At 38.6% G+C, this 25,803-nt stretch overlaps 3 long non-coding RNA genes and 1 pseudogene across 6 annotated transcripts; 2 read left to right on the top strand and 2 right to left on the bottom strand.

Annotated features, from left to right (window-relative positions):
• The first annotated feature begins 1,652 nt into the window (after window positions 1-1,652).
• On the top strand, window positions 1,653-14,196 carry LOC148188974 (uncharacterized). Of its 3 annotated transcripts, none has more exons than XR_015777306.1 (3): window positions 1,654-1,821; window positions 5,585-5,690; window positions 11,297-12,265. It is a non-coding gene; the product is annotated as an uncharacterized LOC148188974 (long non-coding RNA). The 3 variants fall into 3 exon arrangements; XR_015777304.1 differs by lacking the exon at window positions 11,297-12,265 and adding an exon at window positions 13,724-14,196 and having other exon boundaries at window positions 1,656-1,821; XR_015777305.1 differs by lacking the exon at window positions 11,297-12,265 and having other exon boundaries at window positions 1,653-1,821; window positions 5,585-5,691.
• An 87-nt stretch (window positions 14,197-14,283) lies between these two features.
• LOC148188973 (ubiquitin carboxyl-terminal hydrolase 37-like) lies at window positions 14,284-16,652 on the bottom strand (annotated as a pseudogene). The gene is made up of 6 exons (XR_015777322.1): window positions 16,093-16,652; window positions 15,760-15,891; window positions 15,509-15,632; window positions 15,266-15,416; window positions 14,418-14,517; window positions 14,284-14,298 (listed from the first exon to the last, which is right to left on the bottom strand). The product of XR_015777322.1 is annotated as a ubiquitin carboxyl-terminal hydrolase 37-like (transcript).
• Window positions 16,653-16,726: 74 nt separating this feature from the next.
• On the bottom strand, window positions 16,727-18,141 carry LOC148188972 (uncharacterized). Its single transcript, XR_015777308.1, has 4 exons — window positions 18,038-18,141; window positions 17,301-17,388; window positions 17,056-17,178; window positions 16,727-16,914 (listed from the first exon to the last, which is right to left on the bottom strand). It is a non-coding gene; the product is annotated as an uncharacterized LOC148188972 (long non-coding RNA).
• A 1,659-nt stretch (window positions 18,142-19,800) lies between these two features.
• LOC148188971 (uncharacterized) lies at window positions 19,801-25,285 on the top strand. The gene is made up of 2 exons (XR_015777307.1): window positions 19,801-20,382; window positions 25,179-25,285. It is a non-coding gene; the product is annotated as an uncharacterized LOC148188971 (long non-coding RNA).
• The last annotated feature ends 518 nt before the right edge of the window (window positions 25,286-25,803 follow it).

Genomic DNA, 25,803 nt, shown 5'->3' with positions numbered 1-25,803 from the left:
CTCTAAGTACACATGAAAAAGTTTCAAAGATTTCAGCAAGCCATATAAAGTAGACGGGTATTCATATTGAACCTTTGAACATGTGCAAATTATTGGAAAAATCAGAATTGTGCAAAAAATCAGCAAAACAAAAAAGTAAATAAGTTAATAGAATGACATAATAATACACATAAAAAGTAAATAACAAGCAAGAAAATGACCAACCGAAAAAAACAAAATAAAAAAATATGCATGTATTTGACATATAACATTTTAAATATAAAAAGAAACAGAAACGACCTGATAATATGCAAAAAAAGTAAAAAATGAAAAGACAAAAACATCGAAAAACAAGCACAAAACAGTTTTTAAAAATATAAAAATAAATATGTGAATATATTCATTTAGTTTGTTCTGTAACACAGTTGTCTATATTATTTATATATATATATATATATATATATATATATATATATATATATATTGTTTTTGTTTTTCCTGGACAACTTTCCCTTTTTTGTTGTTATTTTCTCATCAGCAACACTTCTTTTTTAAAACAAATTTTATGTTGTTTTGTTGTCACCTTTTACTATTTAGTTGCAATTTGTCGGCCTTTGCCTATTTTCCATGTGTTTTTGAAAGGTTTTAAAAGCTCAACTAGCTTGTGGAAGGCATCTGAACACAGCACAAGAAAACTGCTCTGTATCCAGGTTTCAAAGGGTTAATGGATAAGTCCCGTGATACTCTTATTATCAATAATTCCCATAAAAAAATCCCGCTTTCATAAAGCTGCATAGCTGTCCAAAAACACTGATAAAAACCACCAATAAGCCACACTGTTGCACTGAGGGAGCTCCATTCTGCACACACAGGTTGGGCCCCAGCATGGAGATCTTGATCCCCACTAGAGGTCGCTAAAGTTTCACTGTGGGTAACCAGGCATGTATTGTTTTTATACAGTATAAACAGAAGGCCTGTATGTCAAGACTGTATTCATTTCTGTGAAGAAAAGTAAGTCAAATAGTTTTTGTTTAAAGTTTAGATTGTTATTCAGGTTATTCTTATGAAACATCTCACAGGACAAGGACACGGTGAAGACCAGAACACAAGCTGGACTCACAGAGCCTTCCCTCTCTGCTGGTCGGCCTCGTCCTGCATTATATGGACCAGGTGGTTATACTGCTGTGGGACACCTTATACCAGATGTTTCTGACCACGTGTCTCCCTTTTTGTTCCTCACTTATGATGTTAAATAATATGGCAGAAAAGTGGCACAGTGAAACTGACCTTTGACCTTTTGGATATAAAATCTCATCATTTTATCCTTTTAGGCACTTGTGCAAAATTTTGTCATAATTTAACTATAAATTCTTGAGTTATTGCCAAAATTAATAATGTTTGAGAGGTCATTGTGGCCTTAACCTTTAACCTTTGACCTTCATGTCCAAGTTGAAATTTGAGCCAAAGAAAATCCCTCACGGTGTTCTTGACATAAACGGGACAAAAATAGAATGGACAGGCAGATGGACGGACAACCCAAAAACATAAAAACTCTGCAGACTGAACTCTGAAATCAGTTGTTGTAAATGACTTTAAAAAGTAAATGACTCCATCACATTAGGTTAAAGCACAAGTTCATTCACTTCCTGTAAGCCTTTATTCTGATAGTCCCATTTCCTTTTTTGATCCTATGAGACCTTTATTTTGATGGCTGTTTGGAGGGAAACAGGATACTGTGGCCAAAATGTTTGAGAACAAAGGAGGGAAAACAGTGAAACTTTACTCTGCAATATCAAACTGGCTTTCTTGTAAAGTCGAGCGTCCGGCTGGAATGGAAACAAGGTGCAGTGATATTTAACATGTTTTCTTGTTTACGTTGCTGGTGTGTGTTTTAATTGACTGGAGGAGAAAAAAAGTGTTGATTTATGCATCACTGTCACTGTCATGCTAAAAATAGCTGCATGATTAACCCTTTGAAACCAGGAGTAACATCACTTTTCCTGTGCTGCTTTCAGACACCTTTCACAACAGTCTGAACCTGTGAATCCTGAGCAAATTGCTGAGGTTTCTTTCAGAAACATGTTTATTTCAAAAATGGCAATGAGCACTTTGATAAGAAATCATCCACAAATTGCAAGAAATAAGTAGATTCAGAAAACTTATTTTGAAGAGTTAAGGAAAATGTATTTTTAAAAAGCCATGGGAAACTGTATAATGTTAAAGGAATCTTACAATTTTAAGCACTTTTTTAAAACTTTTTTCATTTATTGTTTTTTTTTTTACCTATTTTCAGGTAAGTTTGTTGTTTATTTAAATAATCTAGTAGCCTTTTTTTCATTTTGTTCTCTTCTCTTGTTTTTGAAAGCAAGCCAGTTTTCTCAGGTTTGTTGAGACTTTCATGTGTGTGTATACAAAAGCAGTGTCATGTATATGTGTACTTAAAATAGTATCAGTGCTCCTACAGCTCATGCCAGAAGGAACTTCTGACTTTTTAGGGCTTTTATTGATACATAAAACATGACTTTTTGGGTGATGTTATGAAGTCATGTCAGAGGCATTCAGTTTTCCTTGTTTTTTTTTTTTGTTTCTTTTTTAAAAGTACCATGCATTTCAAATTTCAAAATCCTCCTTTTTAGTTCTTTGCCTTTCAAGACTTTTCAAAGATTAACTTAATACATTTGAATACCAGTTCAGGCCCTATTTTTAAATAATGAATTCAGTGCCTTTTAAGACTTTTTAGGGATGAACGGGAACCCTGAGTATTTATGGATAATGGTTGTGTTTGCAAAGGGATAAGAGCTTGTTTTATTTATTTGTGTGTACTTTTGTAGCTCTTACGGTGTTTTTGGAGCCAGATACATAGAGCTGTGTGCGCAGAGAGGCAGAAACATGCAAACGCTTTCTTTTTGTCAGATCTCTAAAGCTGTGCGTATGCCTGATTGTGATTCTGGGCGCACAGGCATGAGTCTCATTTCAACACCCAAAGTTCGTCATAAATGGAAGTAGAAACGCCCTTTGCATGTTGACACGAGTGCCCCTCCACAAATCATTACAGCTGTCAGTGAGAAATACAGCAAAAAAGTGAAATTTCACTGTCTGTGTTACATTACCGTCATTACGCACAGCTGTGGATATTTGTTGCATCTGCACCACCAATTCATCACATTTCTGCAAATCATTGTCAAAGTGAAATCTTGATCATTCTGGTTATTAAACATCAGAATGAGTCATTCACAGAGCTCAAGTAAAACCTCACTTTACAAAAATCTCCATGATAAAATGAAATGATCGCTAACAGGGAGGTTAATGTCAATAAAAATAACGCTGAAATGCATCACTCCCATAGAATTAATCACTTTAAAAATGTGCCTTTCATTGACATTTTTCACAGTGCAGTCTAAGATGTAAAAAATAAAGCAATCAGTTCATTTGGCAATGAACCTTAAAACAATTTTCTTCCATTCAACCTACATTTAATCTCAATGTTAGCATATTTCCCACAGCTATCTCAGCTAAATCTGTGTGTAGGTGGCCCTGAGGAATGCATGAAGTGTGCACATTTTCATTGCACACGCCTCCTTTACAAATACCAGTTTATGTTTGGGAAAAACACAAAGAGGTCACAATTAAGGGGAAAAAACACATATATAGTCAAAAGAATTAACAAATAATATTCATTTAAACTAAAGATGCAGGAAGAGAGAAAAAAACTATAATCACACCAAATGGATAACCACTCAAAAGGTCTGACAGTACAGTTCATTCACTGCTGCCATCTGCTGGCCGTTTTGAGCAGGGACCATCAATCGTTTGTCAAATAGTACGCAGAGTCAGGGGATTTAGACAGTGCTCTTTTTGTTGTTGTTTTGTTTTGTTTTTATAATAAATGCACATTTGACCAGGGGGCTGGAGTTCCAGGATTATGATCAGAACATAATCCTGGGCTATTATTTGCTTAAATTACTGACCTCAACAGGCTTATATTTGGGACAGGCGTCTGGGACGGGCTTTTATTTCCTTTCAAACAGCAGTGTTGCTCAGCAAAGATAGGGAATGGGGAATACAATCAAATTGTTTATTTAACCTTTTGAAACCTGGGCAAATTGACTTTATTGTTTTTTCAAAAACATAGGAATAAGGTAATGAAATTACCTGAACGCTAACCAATAAAAAGCAAAGCAAGAAATTATCTGAAAGAAGTCATTAAAAAATTCTAATAATTCAGTAAAAAAATAAAAATATACTTATGTATACAGTTCACTGAATATTTTTACTTAACTTTAGTAAAAGTAGTCTTCTACAGACACTAATCTCTTTTTTGCAACCCTGTTTACTCTGCCTGTAATACCATCTTCTTTGGTGCTCATGCTGTCAGTAAAATTGACTGAATGGTTGAATTGCAGATAATCTTACCAAGCTAACATTGTGAGAAGTATGTCCATGTTTACAAAAGTTGAAACATACTGTTGATGCATATTGTATGCATGATCTAAGCAGCTAACTAATGTAGTCCAGCAGGTAGCCAACAACCCGTTTATACCTCCGTTTTATAGGCCTTTAATCAAGACAAGCCTTTATTTGTCAAAATGTGAAGCCACACTGGCCTGCTGAAAGGGACTGGCCGTTTATTAGGACCAGGCTTATATTTTAAGATTTACTGTGCATTTTCTTGTTTACCAGTGGGTAGGTAGAGCAGAAGTAGACTGAACTTTGGGAAGTGCTTAAATCTTCTTTGTGCACATTTTCTTGTTAGCGTTAGCCTATTACTCACCCAGCTGCAGAAACAAGCACGGGCATCAGTTTCAGTCGGCCCTGGTTGTGCTGTCCACTTGTTTAGGCCATGCAGTGGATGTCGTGGAGTTCCTGTCAATAATAAAATAGAGAATAAAGTCAAATTAAATGAGAGCATATCTTTTCATTAGAAAAAAGAAAAGAAAGCAGGACAGATGTTTTACCTGTTTGGCTTCTTCATGCTTTTTCCTTCTCTCCACTTTTCTTGAAAGAAATGAAAAAGATGTAAAGTTAGTTAAGGCAGACATACAGATCTGCATACACAGTGTCTGCTACCTGCATCAGTGGCAAACTAACACAGTTTGTGCATTTTAACACTAAATCCTTTCAAACTTGGGCAAAAAATACAAGGAAGGCAATGAGCAACTCAACAACAGAATTAACCAAAGTTTTGCAACAAATTAGTATTTTTGCAACAAAATCCCCTGGAAAACTATCGGGACATATATGTATATATAAAGTATAATTCTAATAATCAGAAATATAATTTCTAGACATTTCCCCCCTTTTTTGATCATTTCTGATAATTTTATATCTCTCTCCTTTATTTTATATTTATTTTCAGTTAATTTTATGTCAATTTTTTCTCATGTCACTGAAGAGAATTAAACTTTTTTGCTCAGGTTTCAAAGGTTCAAATACCTGTGAAGACATACAGATGTCCATCTAGGTTTCAAACAGTTAATCAGCATTTACCTGTTATATAAAAATCTATGTTAAATTGAAGTTCTTTTAAAAAGTACATTTCATTGCAGAAAAAGTTGTCATCATTACCTTGTTGTCTCCTCCTCTTTCTGCCTGCCATCCTCTCCAGGTGGAGCCCATCCTGTCATGTTGATATGAAGATAAAAGAGGAGCATGAGTGACAGCTCTGCCAGCATCAACAAAAGTTCATGACGACAGTCTGCTCTTATGTAAAGGTAGGATGTGCAGACAAATCAACAGTGAATCATGCTGCTACAACAGCTTTAGCTTTAGCTTCATATTAAGCTCTTCATATTTTGTGTTATACACCTTGAATTGCAAACATTCTTACACACTTTATATTTTCATAAATAAATTACGGATTATCATTATAATCGGATCAACAACATCTTGCTTTAAGGTTTAGTCTCAGTGGGCTGTGTTGACTTCAATTGTAGGCGCTGGTACGCCATCTTTTCTCATGTCTGCTGCTGTCCATGGATCTATTATTTAATCTGGATACAGCCGTGGGGGCGGGGCCTCATTCATTCCCATGAGAGCTGCTCATTGGCGCATGAAGCAGAGAAAACTTTTTTTCCCGCTCACACAAGTTACCCGAGTCGAGAGCTCGAGGCGAACAGCGCTCGTGCACGAGCATTCCTCTCATATTAGCTTAGTTTATTAGCAACAGCAGCTAATCGGTGGTATAACTACAGCGGTGCTGTCGGTTTAATATTTACCTGATAATCTGATAATGGTATATTTATCTTTCTACACACACACACACACACACACACACACACACACACACACATATATACAACTTTTCAGGGAATCATATCATAATCATGACCAGAGAAATTAAATTAACAGAATTAAAAGGTGTTGTGCCCACAACACCTTTAATAAAAGGTGGTGCCTTGTAACGTTGCCCTGTGTATTATTACACAGTTCAACTTTATATGTATGATTTATTTATGAAGTTTTTGACACAAGAAGCATATGTACAATACAAAAACCTTCGTATGAATATGTGTAATTAACTAAGAGAAGGTCTCTAGATGTAGGCAAAAGAACAAGTTAGACAAAGACAAGGCAAAAATAAATCAGCAACAAAAACAAAGGGAAACGAAAATAAATTTACAGTAAATAAATAAATAAAAACTGACCGCGCAAACATAGAACAACATCGTATATACAAAACAGAACAATTTAGAGACTGTAACTTACTAAACATAATGTGTGCTACAAACATGAGAAAAAACAAGACTTGGTCCCAAAGTGTAATACGGGGGGGTTTGAAGTGCTCAGTTAGTTTGGACAGCATCCAGCTGAACTGACATATTCTAAGAGACGTAGCCATATTTTAGAAAATTTTATGTTGGAGCCACGTAAAGAGTGTTTAATTTTTTTCTACTTTCATAAATGACAGAGCGTCCTTTATCCAGCGAGTATGGGAAGGGGGGGAAGGGCTCTTCCTGTGCATCAAAATAACACGCCTTGCTAGCAATGTGAGAAATGCTACAAAATAGGACGGCAAAGAAAGGTCAATGGGTAGAACACCAAAAAGGCCAACTCAGGGTGAGGGGTGAATGTTGGCAGATATAATGGACGAAAGAGAGTTGAAAACAAATTTTCAAAATGAAGACAGGGCAGGACATGTCCAAAACATGTTGGTTAGATTAGCTGGGCCCAGATGACATTTATCACAGTTTGAACTGGTGCCAGGATAGATGAGGGCTAGTTTCATTTTAGACCAGTGGACCCTGCAAACTACCTTACACTGCAAAACCCTGTGACGAGCACAAATGGATGATGTGTGGATCCTATTCAAAACTGACTGCCAGACCTCAGTATCTATCTCAATATTAAGGTCGCTGGACCAAGCACAACGTAGACTGTCAGACTCTGAAGGTAGGCGCGTGAGAAAAATGTTGTACAACTTGGTAATGGTACCTTTTGAGATGGGGATTAATATTAAATATACCATCAACCAGGTGAGAAGGAGGCATAGTATTAAAACCAGGGAAATGTTTCAGAGTAAAATCTCGGATTTGTAAGTATCTAAAGAAGTGGGTCTTTGGCAAATTAAAGACATGAATTACAGTTCAACTTTAAGTAAATACTACGTTCAGTACCGTTTAGTAAATGTCACTAGTGCTCCACACTGATAACCGGCAGTTTGAATACTGACCGTAGACTGTATATACGGTCTCTGATACAGACACGGTAAGATTTCCATATTACAGGCTTTACAGCCGACAGCGTATGGATGTGTTGTAAGATGGTAAAATGATGAATTATGACTCAAAAATATCCATTACTACAGCCGGCACAAAGCCTGTGTTGTGTCAGAGACTCCAAGAGTTACATGCATGTTCACGCGGTAGAGTCCCGCGGGTCCTATCACGCGGTAGAGTCCCGCGGGTTTATTTATGTCTGGAGATAAACCGAATTCCAAATCGTTATTCAGAAAATGGCGCATTTTACATCTTTAGGACTTAATATTTGTAATAATGGCTATTAAAAAAATGTGTTCTGAAAAGTCAACATGTCTCAAAAAAAAAATATCCAGTGATTTAAGGATGTCTCTTTTTCAAATGTTAAGCAAATGAGGAAAAGTCTTTCCGGGCCAGTGTGCATCACGTGACGCTGTAATTCCACTTTTGGCCACTATGTAAATTTTGCTTCAGAGCGTGGTGCACTTCCTGGGGGCCTGCATGAAGCAGAGAAAACTCTTTTTCCAAGTTTAGAAAAGTGTAAAATACCCGGATCTACTGGCCCATAGAGCACGCGTAGAGGTGATTAACGACAGCCAAACGCGGCCGAGTGCAGCCGAGTACCCGAGCACTGACTCTGACTCACTGCCTCGCTCACACAGATGACCCGAGTGCTCGAAGCGAACAGCACTCGTTCAAGAACATTCACGAGCATGAGCTTAGCTTATTAGCAACAGCAGCTAAACGACGGTATAACGACAGCAGTGCTGTCAGTTTTAATATTTACGTGATAATCAGATAATGGTATATCTATCTCTCTATACACACACATACACACACAAATCTACATACAACTTATCAGGGAATCAAATCGTAATCACGATCAGAGAAATTAAATTAGCAGAATCAAAAAGTGTTGTGCCCACGAAAAGATAATAAAAGATGGTGCCTTGTAATGTTGCTCCATTTATTATTACACAGTTGAACTTTAAGTAAATACTTACGTATACGTATCATCAGTATCATCAGTATAAACAAAATCAGCAGTCTGTGTATGATGTAGAGACTGAACAGGTTTAGGCAGAAGCAAAATGCTTATATATGCCTAACCTACATGCTCATCAATTTAAGCTACCTTTCAAAATGTTAAAAAAAAATAAATAAATAAATAAAAATGTATTCATGTTTGTACCCTTCAAAAATTGCTTTACAAACCATTCTTTTGAAAACCAAAAGTGAATTACACATTTTTAAACTTATACTCGCATAATTCCAGAATTTGACCCCAATAAAAGAGATGCACCTCCTTTTAAATCCCTTTAGCTTTTTTTGCACTTTTTGTACAGTAAACCTATAAACACCTCTCAGATCATATTTGCTCTCCTGTATCAAAAAGAACTTTTGCTCAGAGTCTGGGAGTGACATTGTTGTTGCTTTGAACATTATTTGCATTATTTTACAATAAAACAAATCATAAAATTTCATAACATGAGAATTTAGAAATGGTGGATTTGTGTGAGCATAATAATAATAATTATAAAGATTCCTGCCGATTTAGAGATTTTCCCTCTAATATAATCAAAATGTTGTTTCCATGATAATTTATGATCAATCACAACGTCAAGAAATCTTGTTTCATAAACTCTTTCAATATTAGTATTACAGATATTTAATTCAATATCACCAGTAATTTCTTTTTGATTTCCAAAACCCACGAATTTAGTTTTATTTATATTCAGAGACAATTTGTTTACATCAAACCAAGTTTTGAGGATTTCCAGCTCCCTTTCCACAGTATTCAAAAGTTCCTTTAAATTTTAACCAGAACAAACTAAATTTGTGTCATCTGCAACAATTACAAATTTTAAAAGATCTGTAACAAATATCAATAATATAACGTGTAAACAGTTTTGGACCAATCACAGATCCTTGGGGTACTCCACAGGTGAGCTCCTTAAATCCTGACATGGTAACTTTTATTTGTACACACTCTGTCTGCTGTGTAAGTAACTTCGTAGCCACGAATAAGCTGTACCACGTATCCCATACTTCTCCAGTTTCATCATTAATCGGCTGTGATCTACAGTATCAAAAGCCTTCTGTAAGTCCACATAAATACCAGCAGAACATTCATCATTTTCATTAGCCATTGCAATTTCTTCAACCATCTGCATTACTGCATCAGAAGTAGTTCTGTTTTCTCTAAATCTGGACTGATTTTCACTTTATAATTTAGTTTTACTGACAAACGAATCTTATTGCTCTACAAATAATATCTCTAACATTTTGGAAAACTGAGGAAGAAGGGATACTGGTCTATAATTGTCCATGTGGTGCTTGTCCCCATTTTTGAATACTGAATTACCTTTACTAGTTTCATATTATTAGAAAATTCCCCTTTGATAAGACAGATGACATATATAGGTCAGCGGTCTGACTTCTTTAATAATTACCATATCTATGTCATTTATGTCAGATGATCTTTTGTTTTTGAACTGTCTTTCAGTGTCAATCACATCATTTTCATTTACTCCACTAATAAACATTGAGCGGATATTGCTATTTATTAGATCATTAAGCGTATCTTTTTTGTCATCAGGGACTACAATCTCTCTGGCCAAAGTAGTGCCAATACCCACAAAGTATCATTGAAATCTTCAGCTACATTTTTTGGATTGTCCACTGTAGTATTAGAGCCATTCAAAAAATAATTGGGAAGTTCAGATATATTACACTGATTCCAAATAATATTGTTTAGCACTTTCCAGGTCCTTTGCATATTATTTTTACTGTCCTCCAACATCTTACTGTAATATTCCTTCTTTTTTAATCTCATAATGGTGATCAATTTGATCTTATACAACTTATATTTTTCTTCACTTTCATCAGTCCTCAGCTGTAAACATTTCTTATACAGTAGATTTTTCTTTTTACCTGCCCTTTCTAGACCTTTGGTCATCCATGGCTCTCCTGTATGTTTATCTTTCACCCAGTACTCTCTCATGGGACAATGTTTATTATATAATTCTGAAAATGTGAACATAAATGCATCATAGGCCTGATTAGGATCCTCCATGTACACCCCGTCCCAACTACAATTGATAAGTTCCATCTTTACAGTAAAGCCTTCTTTCTGGTGTCCTTAATCTCAGTAATTTACAATAAGACTCACCTTTACCATCTGAATATTTAACATTCAAATGATGTAATATACAAAAATAAGAAGGTGATCACTGATGTCACTTATAAGCAAACCACTTGTTGCTTTATAATGAGCATTGGTAAACATGTTGTCAACAATTGTTGCACTTTCTTTGGTCATCCCACTCGGTTTGTCGATCAAGGGCCAGAGGCCCCGACTAAACATTGTGTTACAGAAGTCTGATGTCTGTTTATGCTCTTTCCATTTGATCAAATCAATGTTAAAGTCCCCACAAACAAATAGTTATTTCTGATCACATACTTTTCCCAGAACATCAACAACAGTATTCATGAATGTCTCAATGGAAGAACCAGGTGCTCTGTATATATGCAACTCAAGAATATACTCTTAAATTTCATAAAATGAATTTCAATCGTCAAACTCTCCATGATGTCATCAATAACTTTACTGTCTTCCATAGAGAAATCGGAAGTTACAGGTCCTGGGATTTACTACTTTTAAGACCAATTTTACAAAATGAATAAATAAATAAGTAAAGCCACATCAGCTCCTGAGGATTAATGACAAAGTTACAGTCGGCAGCTCTAGCATCAGCTAGCAGTAGTTTCTTGATGTCAGCTTGTGTAACTGGTGGATAGTTGAACCACAGACTAGAAGGAGCATGGACACCATGCTGGATGCTCACATGGACCCCCTTGGTCACTGTAGAAGCTGTGTTGGTGCTCTCATAGAGAGACACATTGGACAGTAAATGTTCCAAGGTCCCTCCAAAGATCCCTCCACTGGTGACGGGCAAAGCCTTTGGGTGCCTCTGATGAAGATTTTAGCCTCTGATGATAACTCCTCTGACGGCCATGTTGTCTCTCCAGGACTGACAGCAATCTTTAATTTGAACTGTACTTGCCTGTACTTAGTTTCTGTACTTTTGCCTGCTGATTGGCCCTTTTACCCACATGGTCAGCATTGTAGCTGGCACACTGTCTGTAATTCCATGTTTACATTGCAAACTGAGGAACTTCTAATGGTGCCATTTCACCAGACTGTAAACAAAAAAACAAGTTAAATTTCAGGCTAGCATAAGTTAAATTATGGCAAAATTCTGCGTCCTGTTAATCCCCCAACACATTATGGGAACTGCACTTTTGAAACTTTATGTGTGATATATAAGTACCACTCGTCAAATCATAATAAAAGAAGTGATACAATCCACTAATATTATCCTTTTTTGTATTGCACTCAATATTTTTGGAGCAGCATACAGGCCTGCAATGTGTTTTTTATGACTGTGTGTGAAACCATAGGATATATTATAACTCAACACAATAACCTTTTCTACAGTTATTTACCTATGTGACAACAATACCATCTGAAACTATTTTATGACTTATGTCTTCTTTTGAACCTTTAATTAGAGGTCTGTTTTTGCATTACCATGCATTTATTTGCATTTAGCACCTTTTAAAATACCCTTACCCCACATGCATTGTATATGTTTTTCAGCACAAACCCAGCTATAAACCTGACTTATCCTTTTGTGAAGTAAAACAAAGTACAAAGATTGAAATTGCACAGGAACCTATAAAACTACAAATCTGTGGTGATGATCACTTAATATATTATGGATCACTTCAAGGCTGCAAAAATACTGTTTGATGATTAATACACACAAATACAGCAGAAACATGTAGGGAATTATATTACAATCTGTGTACATGTTTCTGTGCATTTTTTGATTGAAAATCAATGTGTGCTAAAGTAAATCACTAAAAGTATGAATTATTTACCGGTTTTCACAGCTTGTCTGTGGATGATTTATCAACCTACTTTGAATGACAAACAAAAGCTCTGAATCTTGAGTGTTTGTGTATCTAAACTAACATGAGACGCAGGATGTGAACCCGCATTTTCACTCTCCTGTAAGTTATTTCACCATAACACAGAGAATGTTGTTGTGGAGACATTCAGGAAAATCACTGTTGAACCAAGATTTAAAATGACAGAGAACAAGTTAAACACAGAAAAATGATTCTTAATTTTTGAGTTATTTATTTATTTATTTTAAGTCAGTTTTTCCCAGAGAGCAAGCCAATTTGTTACAGACCAACTCATCTCCAATCATGATGATAAAAATGATTATGAGTCCAATTCATTGCCAATGTAGTCCGAATTGTGTTGGAGGCGAGTTCTGATTGGGTCTGGTCTTGATTGGACGGCGACGGCGGCGAGGAACAACTTCCTGTCACAGGAAGAAACCTCGGGAGGAACCAGGCTCTCTGAGAGCAACCCCTCCTCCTGAGGGCTGGGGGGAAACTCCTGCTGCTTCACGCTGCTGCTCCTCTGGTGGGCCGCTGGTCGTCCTTCACCATCCGGTGGTCCATCACGGAACGTCCATCCTCGCCTTCACGGCCTGCGGAAACACAGAGAGAGAACAGACATACCTACCTGAGCCCAGATCACCTGGGCGGGATCATCACGCCTCCACGTGGCCTCCTCCACTGCTCTACATCTGAGAACACACAGAACACTTGGAGTCAGTACAGAGTCGCTGGACTAACTGTCAGAGTCCGTGTGACTCCAGGATGTGACGGTGTCCTCTTACCATCCGTTGCTGGTAGAAAAGGATGTAGGCGTCACGCTGACGCTGCTGGCAGACCGAGGACCCGGTGGTGCGTGTGACCTCTGAGTCGTTGAAGGTCAGCCAGCGGTCAGCGGGGTCATCCAAATCCACATCTGGATGCAGACCTTCACTGATGTAGTGTCCTAACGGGAGACAAATCAGCGTTACATCAGATGTCTTAACAAGTAGAGGTTATAAAACATAGACTAAGATCAGATATACAACAGTGATTTAACAGCAACATGAAACATTTAATGTCTCCTTTCTCAGGAAAAGAAAAGATGTCTTACCTGCGTGCGCTCCGAGCCGAGATGGCTGATGATGCTCACCAGACTGTACCAGCCGTCACCCTGAGAGGGAACACAGGGAACAAGAGTTAGCTACACACACACACACACACACACACACACAAACACCAGTTCACACAGACCAGATGTTTCCTTTGTAGTTGATCTCAGACGAGTTATTTCTTACCTGCTCTGAGACCACCATCAGCTCCCTGAAGAGGTCGACCTGGTCTCTCAGCTTCTGCAGCCCCAGCCCGGGCGTGAAGGGGAACCGCTTCAAATGCAGCATCAGCACTCTGTGGACAGGAAGTGAAAAGAAGAAAACGTGTGAGCAGGTTGCACAAGATCGATGGTGTTCATTCTTAATAATTTTCTCAAACATTTCACAGTTAATCTCAATTATCTAGTATTTAATCAACTCTAACTATTGTCACTTACTTGGGCAGCGTGACGAAGGCTGACTGCTGGCTGGACGAGTTGGGCGCCGTGATCGCACCTGAAATCCAACTCTGACTCCTGAAACAGCACAGAGACAACATGCTGTCAGATATACATGAACTAACAAGGACTGTGTGTGTGTGTGTGTGTGTGTGTGTGTGTGTGTGTGTGTGTGTGTGTGTGTGTGTGTGTGTGTGTGGCTGTGGTGATGTCACTGGGAGGGGACAGGTGGATCTTACCTTCAGGTAGTCCTGGATCATCTCCTGGACTGAGCTTCCAGGCTCCAGGTTGAGAGACAGGTTGGTGAAGTTCTCCTCGTGTGCAGAAGAAGCTCCACAGCTGCTCATTAAAGGGACAGGACACAAAAAATTACAGAGGTGATGACAAAGGCACAGAGTCGAACAGATGGATTCCTTAATCAAGACAGTGCAGGCTATACGTTCATTTTTCAAAACGTGAGGTTATTAAACAAATTTCAGGACTGTTTCAGTAGCTCAAACATAAACAGTCAGGCTGCGTCCACAATCTTGTCCTCTATAGTGCTCTACATCTACTGCCCAGCACTTTACCTGACTGTGTGTCCCAATGTAACTGCATGCAGCTCAGGCCTCATTTGCACTGCATGGTTCAACTCAACTCAACTCTCTTTTAGCACAGGTCCTTTTCTCCATTTCGATTTCTAATGCTGATAACATCCTCTCAGTGGAGGGGATTCTCAGCTAATCGCCAAAGCAGTAGCTCAGCTATTTAAAAGCAGCGTTGATGCAGGCGGTCCTGTGTCAGTGCTGATTCCTTTGACCAATCAGCCGTCTGCAGCGTTTTAACTGTCTTCTAGTAACGGCTCAGCTAACTTGAAATCTCGACAAAGTTGTACTATCCAATACTTTTACTAAAGAAAGCCAACAAAGAAGGAGTTGAGTTGAGTTGATCCGTGCGCCACGCAGCAGCAGAGGTTAGAGTCACGGTGAACAGGCAGTAAACTGCTGTTGGCCTGGATGTAAAGTGTGAAAGTGATACACGCAGAGACTGAAAGTGTGTTGGCATTTGTCTCCTGCTGTGTATCCTGTGTTTCTCTCTGTTGTCTTACCTCTTGCAGGTCCAGGTGGTCTGCATCCTGAACCCAAAGTGCCTCTCCACGGGCACCTGTAGCTCCATCCCACGCTGGCAGCGACCTCCTGCAGCAGCAGGGACTCTCTGCTCATCTGAGCCAGAAGAGTCGTCAGGAACTCGTGAGCATCCTGAACACACAGAGACACACAGAGAGTTTGAAGCACAGAGAGCAAACTATCAGGAGGAGGAGAAACAACAACAATCAGACTGGATGACTCACTTTCTGGCAGAAATCCTCAAACTCAGGAGCCCGGATTGAGACGAGCCACTTGAGGCTGTAGAGGGCCGTGAGCTTCTGGTCAACGTTTACGGAGCGGTGACACAGCACGATGTTCATGAAGCTTCTGCAGAGGGTGGAGAAGAAATCAGAGGTAAGTTTCCACTGTTATTTCACTTTGGTCATTAGGATAGAGTCTGCGTGTGTGTGTGTGTGTGTGTGTGTGTGTGTGTGTGTGTGTGTGGCTGCTGTACCTAAATAGTTTAGCTTCAGGCACCAATTGCCACAGCTCCTCCCAGCAGCGGACGTCTGTGGTGAACTGCGCCAGCGTGATGAGACTCTGGAGGCTGGAGTTCATGTAGCAAATCTGGGATGGATTTGGAAACCTGACACACAAACAGAACTCATCTCAGCACACACGAGCATCTGAACACGGACAAACTGGAGCTCTTTTCTCTTTCCTTTTAACATTAGAGAGTTTCAATATCAGTTTCTATGATTTCTTGAAAAGCAGCAAAGATGTTCTTCCAGGATGAAGGTGTTTGACAGAAAACTGTGTTTCTTGTGTTTTTGGCAGATTTACTCACCCAAACCATTTCTGCTGAACTGCCGGCCTCCGAGTGCTGATGATCTGCGGGACATCATCTACATCACTGAAGTGGACCTGACGAGTTCTGGTTCTACAGAAAGAAAGACACACAAACACACGGTCAACAAACATGACAGACATTTTCAACTGAAGTAAGCATCGTGGATCTATCAACAGAGCTGATGTGACTCAAGCCTCCACTGAAGAGATGAGAAAGTAGGCCACGCATAAAACAGGGTTCCCACAGATCCTTAAAAAACCTTCAAAGATATTACCTACCATGAAGAGGTCACCGAGCATTTCTTTACAATTTCTTGTATATTTTATAGACCAAATGATGAACTGACAAATTGAAATAATAATTTGCAGAGTAATCGATAATCATCGTTCGCCCTACGACTAATATTTGCATAACTGTAGTGGGTGGAAGGCAAAAAGTTCTGAACCCGTCCATTAAGAGTAAAGAAACATTACAAATCTAATCAGACATCCAGTGACAGCTTTAGAAATGGCTGAGACCAAATTTCAGTTGGTACCAGAAACAGTTCTGAGCATGGATCCTCGCCTCTCTTATTGTTGTTGTGCTTTTGAATAAGAAGTTAGAGCGTGTGATTGGGTGGACGTACCTGTTGGAGGGCGTGTCCCTCGTGGTATGTGGACGGCTCACAGGCTGGACCACGGGACACTCGTCCTTCTTCTTTTTGTCCACCTCCTTCTTGGGCTCTTCGTCCTCTTCCTCAGGGATGAACGCCACCACCTCAGTGACCTCATCTGGAGCATGAGGAGTCTCGCCTGCAGCTGGAGCCACTCGATGTTTTCTCTGTTAGCGGAAACACAAACTCTCAAGGTTCAGTATTCCATGTTTTTCTCTGTAATGTACAAGTCCAGTCTGGTAAATGTGTGTGTGTGTGTGTGTGTGTGTGTGTGTGTGTGTGTGTGTGTGTGTGAGAGAGAGACTTACTTTGCAGCGGTCAAAGGCTCTGCATATCCAGCAGCGCTTCTTGTCTGCTTTGACATGTCCAGCTGTTGTTGTGGTGGCTGGATCATGTTGGATCGCAGGTTCCTCTGGACGTCTTTTTTTCTTCTAAAAAAATCATCAGAATAATCCATGTTGAGTATATTTTGTTCCCAGAGCCTAAATATGATTCCTACAAAAGATTGAAAAATGGGTTCATGTGAAGCCTTGGCACTTCCTGTGCAACATACCAAAAGTCGGCCGAACAGTCTGTCCCGCCAAGGAGTCCTCCCAGGACGATCCTCCACAGAGGGCTTGGCGGCAGGAGCGTCTGAGACTCTGGTGAGAGACACAAACACAATTCATTAGCAGAGATTGTTCAAAGAGATGAATCATTCTTTATTGTAAATACAACATGTTAGCAATGTCAACTTTTAGTCAACTAAATAGTCAACTGACACAAAAACAAGTCCAACAATGTCAGCAGCTGATTCAACAATTAAGTCATTTATTGAGCAAAAATCTCTTTTTAATCATCGTAAACTATAAATGATTCATATCTTTGTCCAGCCCATTGAAATAATAAGATGTAGATATAAGATTTTTTTGTTATTTATAAAGTATAATGAAACACAATTCATGCTATGAAATCTGAGCAAAATGGCTTGGTTTGTTTAAAAAAAAAACATTGGAAGAAGGAACTAAGTGAACTGGTTAAAAGAAAATAAAGATGCATTTGGTAACATCAACATGTGAATGAAACTCAACAGTCAACTAAAAGTTGCATAATGTTGCTTTAATGCAGGTGTGTCTATTTAACTGGCAAAGTGGAGAGTTTAGTTACTCTTGATAGCCTATTTTTTAACTCCTTCATATAACTGATTTGATCAAAATATCACAAAACACCACTTTAAACTGCATCAAACTATGCAGCTCTTTCTATTTGTCTAGTTATCAAGTTAACGTCTTCAAAGGTAACTTTTCTTACCTTACACTAGAGACAGAGCGAGGTCTTCTACTCTCCACAACCTTCTCAGCTTTCTCAGCTGCCTTTTGATTTCTCTGTAAAAGTTGAAGTAAAATATATTTCAGTGCAAGTTGTCAAAAAGATTTGCTTCATAGCTGACTTCAGAGACAACAGAATCTACAAAAACTTGCTGAAAGATCTGTAATACATACCTGTCAGTCCACAGCAAGGTAGATTGAACATGGTTGCCGATGGTTTTGTAGCTAAAGTCAGCTCTCAACAAAGGGTTAACCTGTTCAAAGCGTCTGCAAATGTCAAACTGAGAGCCTGTGACTCTGAAGTCCTATTAGAAGATGTTCCGTTCAGAATTTCTCAAGATTCTACTGTTTTGTTCCATCTGTTCCATAATAGAATGCATCCATGAGCCTTTTTTAAACATGGCACCCGCTAACCAACAGTGACATACTGCAACTTTTGGCCTCTAAGTACACATGAAAAAGTTTCAAAGATTTCAGCAAGCCATATAAAGTAGACGGGTATTCATATTGAACCCTTTGAACATGTGCAAATTATTGGAAAAATCTGAATTGTGCAAAAAATCAGCAAAACAAAAAAGTAAATAAGTTAATAGAATGACATAATAATACACATAAAAAGTAAATAACAAGCAAGAAAATGACCAACGAAAAACAAAATAAAAAAATATACATGTATTTGACATATAACATTTTAAATATAAAAAGAAACAGAAACGACCTGATAATATGCAAAAAAGTAAAAAATGAAAGACAAAAACAAAAAAACAAGCACAAAACAGTTTTAAAAATATAAAAATAAATATGTGAATATATTTATTTAGTTTGTTCTGTAACACAGTCGTCTATATTATTTCAATATATATATATATATATATATATATATATATATATATATATATATATATATATATATATATATATATATATATATATATATATATTGTGTTTTGTTTTTCCTGGACAACTTTCCCTTTTTTGTGGTTATTTTCTCATCAGCAACACTTATTTTTTAAAACAAATTTTAGGTTGTTTTGTTGTCACCTTTTATTATTTAGTTGCAATTTGTCGGCCATTGCCTATTTTCCATGTGTTTTTGAAAGGTTTTAAAAGCTCAACTAGCTTGTGGAAGACATCTGAACACAGCACTAGAAAACTGCTCTGTATCCAGGTTTCAAAGGGTTAATGGATAAGTCCGGTGATACTCTTATTATCAATAATTCCCATAAAAAAATCCCACTTTCATAAAGCTGCATAGCTGTCCAAAAACACTGATAAAAACCACCAATAAGCCACACTGTTGCACTGAGGGAGCTCCATTCTGCACACACAGGTTGGGCCCCAGCATGGAGATCTTGATCCCCACTAGAGGTCGCTAAAGTTTCACTGTGGGTAACCAGGCATGTATTGTTTTTATACAGTATAAACAGAAGGCCTGTATGTCAAGACTGTATTCATTTCTGTGAAGAAAAGTAAGTCAAATAGTTTTTGTTTAAAGTTTAGATTGTTATTCAGGTTATTCTTATGAAACATCTCACAGGACAAGGACACGGTGAAGACCAGAACACAAGCTGGACTCACAGAGCCTTCCCTCTCTCTGCTGGTCGGCCCTGCCCCTGCATTATATGGACCAGGTGGTTATACTGCTGTGGGACACCTTATACCAGATGTTTCTGACCATGTGTCTCCCTTTTTGTTCCTCACTTATGATGTGAAATAATATGGCAGAAAAGTGGCACAGTGAAACTGACCTTTGACCTTTTGGATATAAAATCTCATCATTTTATCCTTTTAGGCACTTGTGCAAAATTTTGTCATAATTTAAGTATAAATTCTTGAGTTATTGCCAAAATTAATAATGTTTGAGAGGTCATTGTGGCCTTAACCTTTAACCTTTGACCTTCATGTCCAAGTTGAAATTTGAGCCAAAGAAAATCCCTCACAGTGTTCTTGACATAAATGGGACAAAAATAGAATGGACAGGCAGATGGACGGACAACCCAAAAACATGCGGGCTTCGCCGGCACAGAGGCATAAAAACTCTGCAGACCGAACTCTGAAATCAGTTGTTGTAAATGACTTTAAAAAGTAAATGACTCGATCACATTAGGTTAAAGCGCAAGTTCATTCACTTCCTGTAAGCCTTTATTCTGATAGTCCCATTTCCTTTTTGGATCCTATGAGACCTTTATTTTGATGGCTGTTTGGAGGGAAACAGGATACTGTGGCCAAAATGTTTGAGAACAAAGGAGGGAAAACAGTGAAACTTTACTCTGCAATATCAAACTGGCTTTCTTGTAAAGTCGAGCGTCCGGCTGGAATGGAAACAAGGTGCAGTGATATTTAACATGTTTTCTTGTTTACGTTGCTGGTGTGTGTTTTAATTGACTGGAGGAGAAAAAAAGTGTTGATTTATGCATCACTGTCACTGTCATGCTAAAAATAGCTGCATGATTAACCCTTTGAAACCAGGAGTAACATCACTTTTCCTGTGCTGCTTTCAGACACCTTTCACAACAGTCTGAACCTGTGAATCCTGAGCAAATTGCTGAGGTTTCTTTCAGAAACATGTTTATTTCAAAAATGGCAATGAGCACTTTGATAAGAAATCATCCACAAACTGCAAGAAATAAGTAGATTCAGAAAACTTATTTTGAAGAGTTAAGGAAAATGTATTTTTAAAAAGCCATGGGAAACTGTATAATGTTAAAGGAATCTTACAATTTTTAAGCACTTTTTTAAAACTTTTTTTTATTTATTGTTGGTTTTTTTTTACCTATTTTCAGGTAAGTTTGTTGTTTATTTAAATAATCTAGTACTTTTTTTCATTTTGTTCTCTTCTCTTGTTTTTGAAAGCAAGCCAGTTTTCTCAGGTTTGTTGAGACTTTCATGTGTGTGTATACAAAAGCAATGTCATGTATATGTGTACTTAAAATAGTATCAGTGCTCCTACAGCTCATGCCAGAAGGAACTTCTGACTTTTTAGGGCTTTTATTGATACATAAAACATGACTTTTTGGGTGATGTTATGAAGTCATGTCAGAGTCATTCAGTTTTCCTTGTTTTTTCCTGTTTCTTTTTAAAAGTACCATGCATTTCAAATTTCAAAATCCTCCTTTTAGTTCTTCGCCTTTCAAGACTTTTCAAAAGATTAACTTAATACATTTGAATACCAGTTCAGGCCCTATTTTTAAATAATGAATTCAGTGCCTTTTAAGACTTTTAGGGATGAACAGGAACCCTGAGTATTTATGGATAATGGTTGTGTTTGCAAAGGGATAAGAGCTTGTTTTATTTATTTCTGTGTACTTTTGTAGCTCTTACGGTGTTTTTGGAGCCAGATACATAGAGCTGTGTGCGCAGAGAGGCAGAAACATGCAAACGCTTTCTTTTTGTCAGATCTCTAAAGCTGTGCGTATGCCTGATTGTGATTCTGGGCGCACAGGCATGAGTCTCATTTCATCACCCAAAGTTTGTCATAAATGGAAGTAGAAACGCCCTTTGCATGTTGACACGAGTGCCCCTCCACAAATCATTACAGCTGTCAGTGTGAAATACAGCAAAAAAGTGAAATTTCACTGTCTGTGTTACATTACCGTCATTACGCACAGCTGTGGATATTTGTAGCATCTGCACCACCAATTCATCACATTTCTGCAAATCATTGTCAAAGTGAAATCTTGATCATTCTGGTTATTAAACATCAGAATGAGTCATTCACAGAGCTCAAGTAAAACCTCACTTTACAAAAATCTCCATGATAAAATGAAATGATCGCTAACAGGGAGGTTAATGTCAATAAAAATAACGCTGAAATGCATCACTCCTATAGAATTAAAGACTTTAAAAATGTGCCTTTCATTGACATTTTTCACAGTGCAGTCTAAGATGTAAAAAATAAAGCAATCAGTTCATTTGGCAATGAACCTTAAAACAATTTTCTTCCATTCAACCTACATTTAATCTCAATGTTAGCATATTTCCCACAGCTATCTCAGCTAAATCTGTGTGTAGGTGGCCCTGAGGAATGCATGAAGTGTGCACATTTTCATTGCACACGCCTCCTTTACAAATACCAGTTTATGTTTGGGAAAAACACAAAGAGGTCACAATTAAGGGAGAAAAACACATATATAGTCAAAAGAATTAACAAATAATATTCATTTAAACTAAAGATGCAGGAAGAGAGAAACAAACTATAATCACACCAAATGGATAACCACTCAAAAGGTCTGACAGTACAGTTCATTCACTGCTGCCATCTGCTGGCCGTTTTGAGCAGGGACCATCAATCGTTTGTCAAATAGTACGCAGAGTCAGGGGATTTAGACAGTGCTCTTTTTGTTGTTGTTTTGTTTTTATAATAAATGCACATTTGACCAGGGGGCTGGAGTTCCAGGATTATGACCAGAACATAATCCTGGGCTATTATTTGCTTAAATTATTGAGCCAACAACCCGTTTATACCTCCGTTTTATAGGCCTTTAATCAAGACGAGCCTTTATTTGTCAAAATGTGAAGCCACACTGGCCTGCTGAAAGGGACTGGCCGTTTATTAGGACCAGGCTTATATTTTAAGATTTACTGTGCATTTTCTTGTTTACCAGTGGGTAGGTAGAGCAGAAGTAGACTGAACTTTGGGAAGTGCTTAAATCTTCTTTGTGCACATTTTCTTGTTAGCGTTAGCCTATTACTCACCCAGCTGCAGAAACAAGCACGGGCATCAGTTTCAGTCGGCCCTGGTTGTGCTGTCCACTTGTTTAGGCCATGCAGTGGATGTCGTGGAGTTCCTGTCAATAATAAAATAGAGAATAAAGTCAAAGTAAATGAGAGCATATCTTTTTCATTAGAAAAAAAAGAAAAGAAAGCAGGACAGATGTTTTACCTGTTTGGCTTCTTCATGCTTTTTCCTTCTCTCCACTTTTCTTGAAAGAAATGAAAAAGATGTAAAGTTAGTTAAGGCAGACATACAGATCTGCATACACAGTGTCTGCTACCTGCATCAGTGGCAAACTAACACAGTTTGTGCATTTTAACACTAAATCCTTTCAAACTTGGGCAAAAAATACAAGGAAGGCAATGAGCAACTCAACAAAAAAATTACCCAAAACTTTGCAACAAATTAGTATTTTTGCAACAAAATCCCCTGGAAAATTATCAGGACATATATGTATATATGATGGATAAGTCAAATAATCAGAAATATAATTTCTAGACATTTCCCCCCTTTTTTGATCATTTCTGATAATTTTATATCTCTCTCCTTCATTTTATATTCATTTTCAGTTCATTTTTTGTCTTCTTGTCTCTTTTTTTGCTTTTTCTCTCATGTCACTGAAGAGAATTAAACCTTTTTGCTCAGGTTTCAAAGGTTCAAATACCTGTGAAGACATACAGATGTCCATCTAGGTTTCAAACAGTTAATCAGCATTTAGCTGTTATATAAAAATCTATATTAGATGAGACTGCACTCCTGTCAGTCACTGAGTCACTGAGACTGGCTCGAGCGGCTGGTCAATCCTCTGTCCTACTGCTGCTGGACCCGTCTGCTGCCTTTGACACGGTGAACCATCAAATCCTCCTCTCCACACTCTCTGAGCTCGGCATCTCAGGTTCTGTCCTATGGTGGTTCAAGTCCTACCTCACAGGCAGATCCTTCAGAGTGTCATGGCGAGGAGAGGTGTCTAGGTCACATGGCCTATCGACAGGGGTTCCTCAGGGTCGGTGTTTGGTCCCCTACTCTTCTCTCTGTACACCACCTCACTCGGTGCAGTGATCCGCTCCCACGGTTTCTCCTACCACTGCTATGCTGATGACACTCAGCTCTTCCTCTCCTTTCCACCTGATGACAGAACGGTCTCAGCTCGGATATCAGCGTGTCTGGCTGATATCTCCACATGGATGAAGGAACGCCACCTTCAGCTAAGTCTGTCTAAGACCGAACTCATGGTCTTTCCAGCTTGTCCATCTGTTCAGCCTCGGATCAGTGTCCAACTTGACTCGAGCCTACTTGTGCCCACAAACTCAGCCAGAAACCTGGGTGTCATGATTGATGACCAGCTGACCTTTAAGGTTCATGTGGCCTCAGTTTCTCGGTCTTGCCGTTATGCCCTCTACAACATCAGGAAGATCAGACCCTTCCTGACCCAACAGGCCACACAGCTTCTGGTTCAGGCTCTTGTGATCTCACACATTGACTACTGCAACTCTCTTCTGGCAGGCCTCCCTGCATGCTCATTCAAACCTCTTCAGATGATCCAGAATGCAGCAGCACGTCTGGTCTTCAACCAGCCCAAAAGAGCACATGTCACCCCGCTGCTAATTTCTCTTCACTGGCTTCCAGTGGCAGCCAGAATCAAATTCAAAGCACTTCTCTTGGCTTACAAAACAATCACAAGAACTGCTCCAGCCTACCTGGAATCCCTGATCCAGGTCTACTCTCCTTCTCGCCCACTACGCTCTGCATGCGAAAGACGCCTGGTGCTTCCAGCCCAGCACGGATCTAAATCTCTAGCCAGACTCTTCTCTTCTGCTGTTCCCAAATGGTGGAACAAACTTCCAAACTCTGTGCGTTCTGCTGAGTCCCTTTCTACCTTTAAGAGACAATTGAAAACTCATTTGTTCTGAGAACACCTCGGCACTTAACCTGACTCTTCTCCACTTTGCCCTTTGGGGTAAATTAAGTCAGAAGGTCCAAAACCCAGCACCTAATGATTATCTAGCACTGACAAAGTTGTGTGATGTTGTATGTTGACTGTCATCATAAGTAGTGATACTGAGATTGTTGAATCTCAGATGCTGAGATCGCTACTGGTTATTACTTAGTTTCAAAAAAAAAAAAAAAAAGGGAGGGGGATGCTGTGGCACTTCTTCTGCCACTAGACGGCAATACCTGTGACCAATCACACCTGAAGCACTTTTTGCACTTACTAAGGGTTTTTTCCTTAAGTCTAAATTCTTGCTTGTGTTATACATCGCTTTGGATAAAAGCGTCTGCTAAATGAAATTGTAGAATTGTAGAATTGTATATTAAATTGAAGTTCTTTGAAAAAGTACATTTCATTGCAGAAAAAGTTGTCATCATTACCTTGTTCTCTCCTCCTCTTTCTGCCTGCCATCCTCTCCAGGTGGAGCCCATCCTGTCATGTTGATATGAAGATAAAAGAGGAGCATGAGTGACAGCTCTGCCAGCATCAACAAAAGTTCATGACGACAGTCTGCTCTTATGTAAAGGTAGGATGTGCAGACAAATCAACAGTGAATCATGCTGCTACAACAGCTTTAGCTTTAGCTTCATATTAAGCACTTCATATTTTGTGTTATACACCTTGAATTGCAAACTTTCTTACACACTTTATATTTTCATGAATAAATTACGGATTATCATTATAATCGGATCAACAACATCTTGCTTTAAGGTTTAGTCTCAGTGGGCTGTGTTGACTTCAATTGTAGGCGCTGGTACGCCATCTTTTCTCATGTCTGCTGCTGTCCATGGATCTATTATTTAATCTGGATACAGCCGTGGGGGCGGGGCCTCATTCATTCCCATGAGAGCTGCTCATTGGCGCATGAAGCAGAGAAAACTTTTTTTCCCGCTCACACAAGTTACCCGAGTCGAGTGCTCGAGGCGAACAGCGCTCGTGCACGAGCATTCCTCTCATATTAGCTTAGCTTATTAGCAACAGCAGCTAATCGGTGGTATAACTACAGCGGTGCTGTCGGTTTAATATTTACCTGATAATCTGATAA

This window comes from Plectropomus leopardus, chromosome 8 (genome assembly GCF_026936395.1).
Source record: "Plectropomus leopardus strain MGB_pleo_1.0 chromosome 8, ASM2693639v1, whole genome shotgun sequence".
Lineage (NCBI taxonomy): Eukaryota > Metazoa > Chordata > Actinopteri > Perciformes > Serranidae > Plectropomus > Plectropomus leopardus.
Note: the sequence above shows the minus strand (reverse complement) of the source record. Positions and strands in the feature narration are given on the sequence as shown.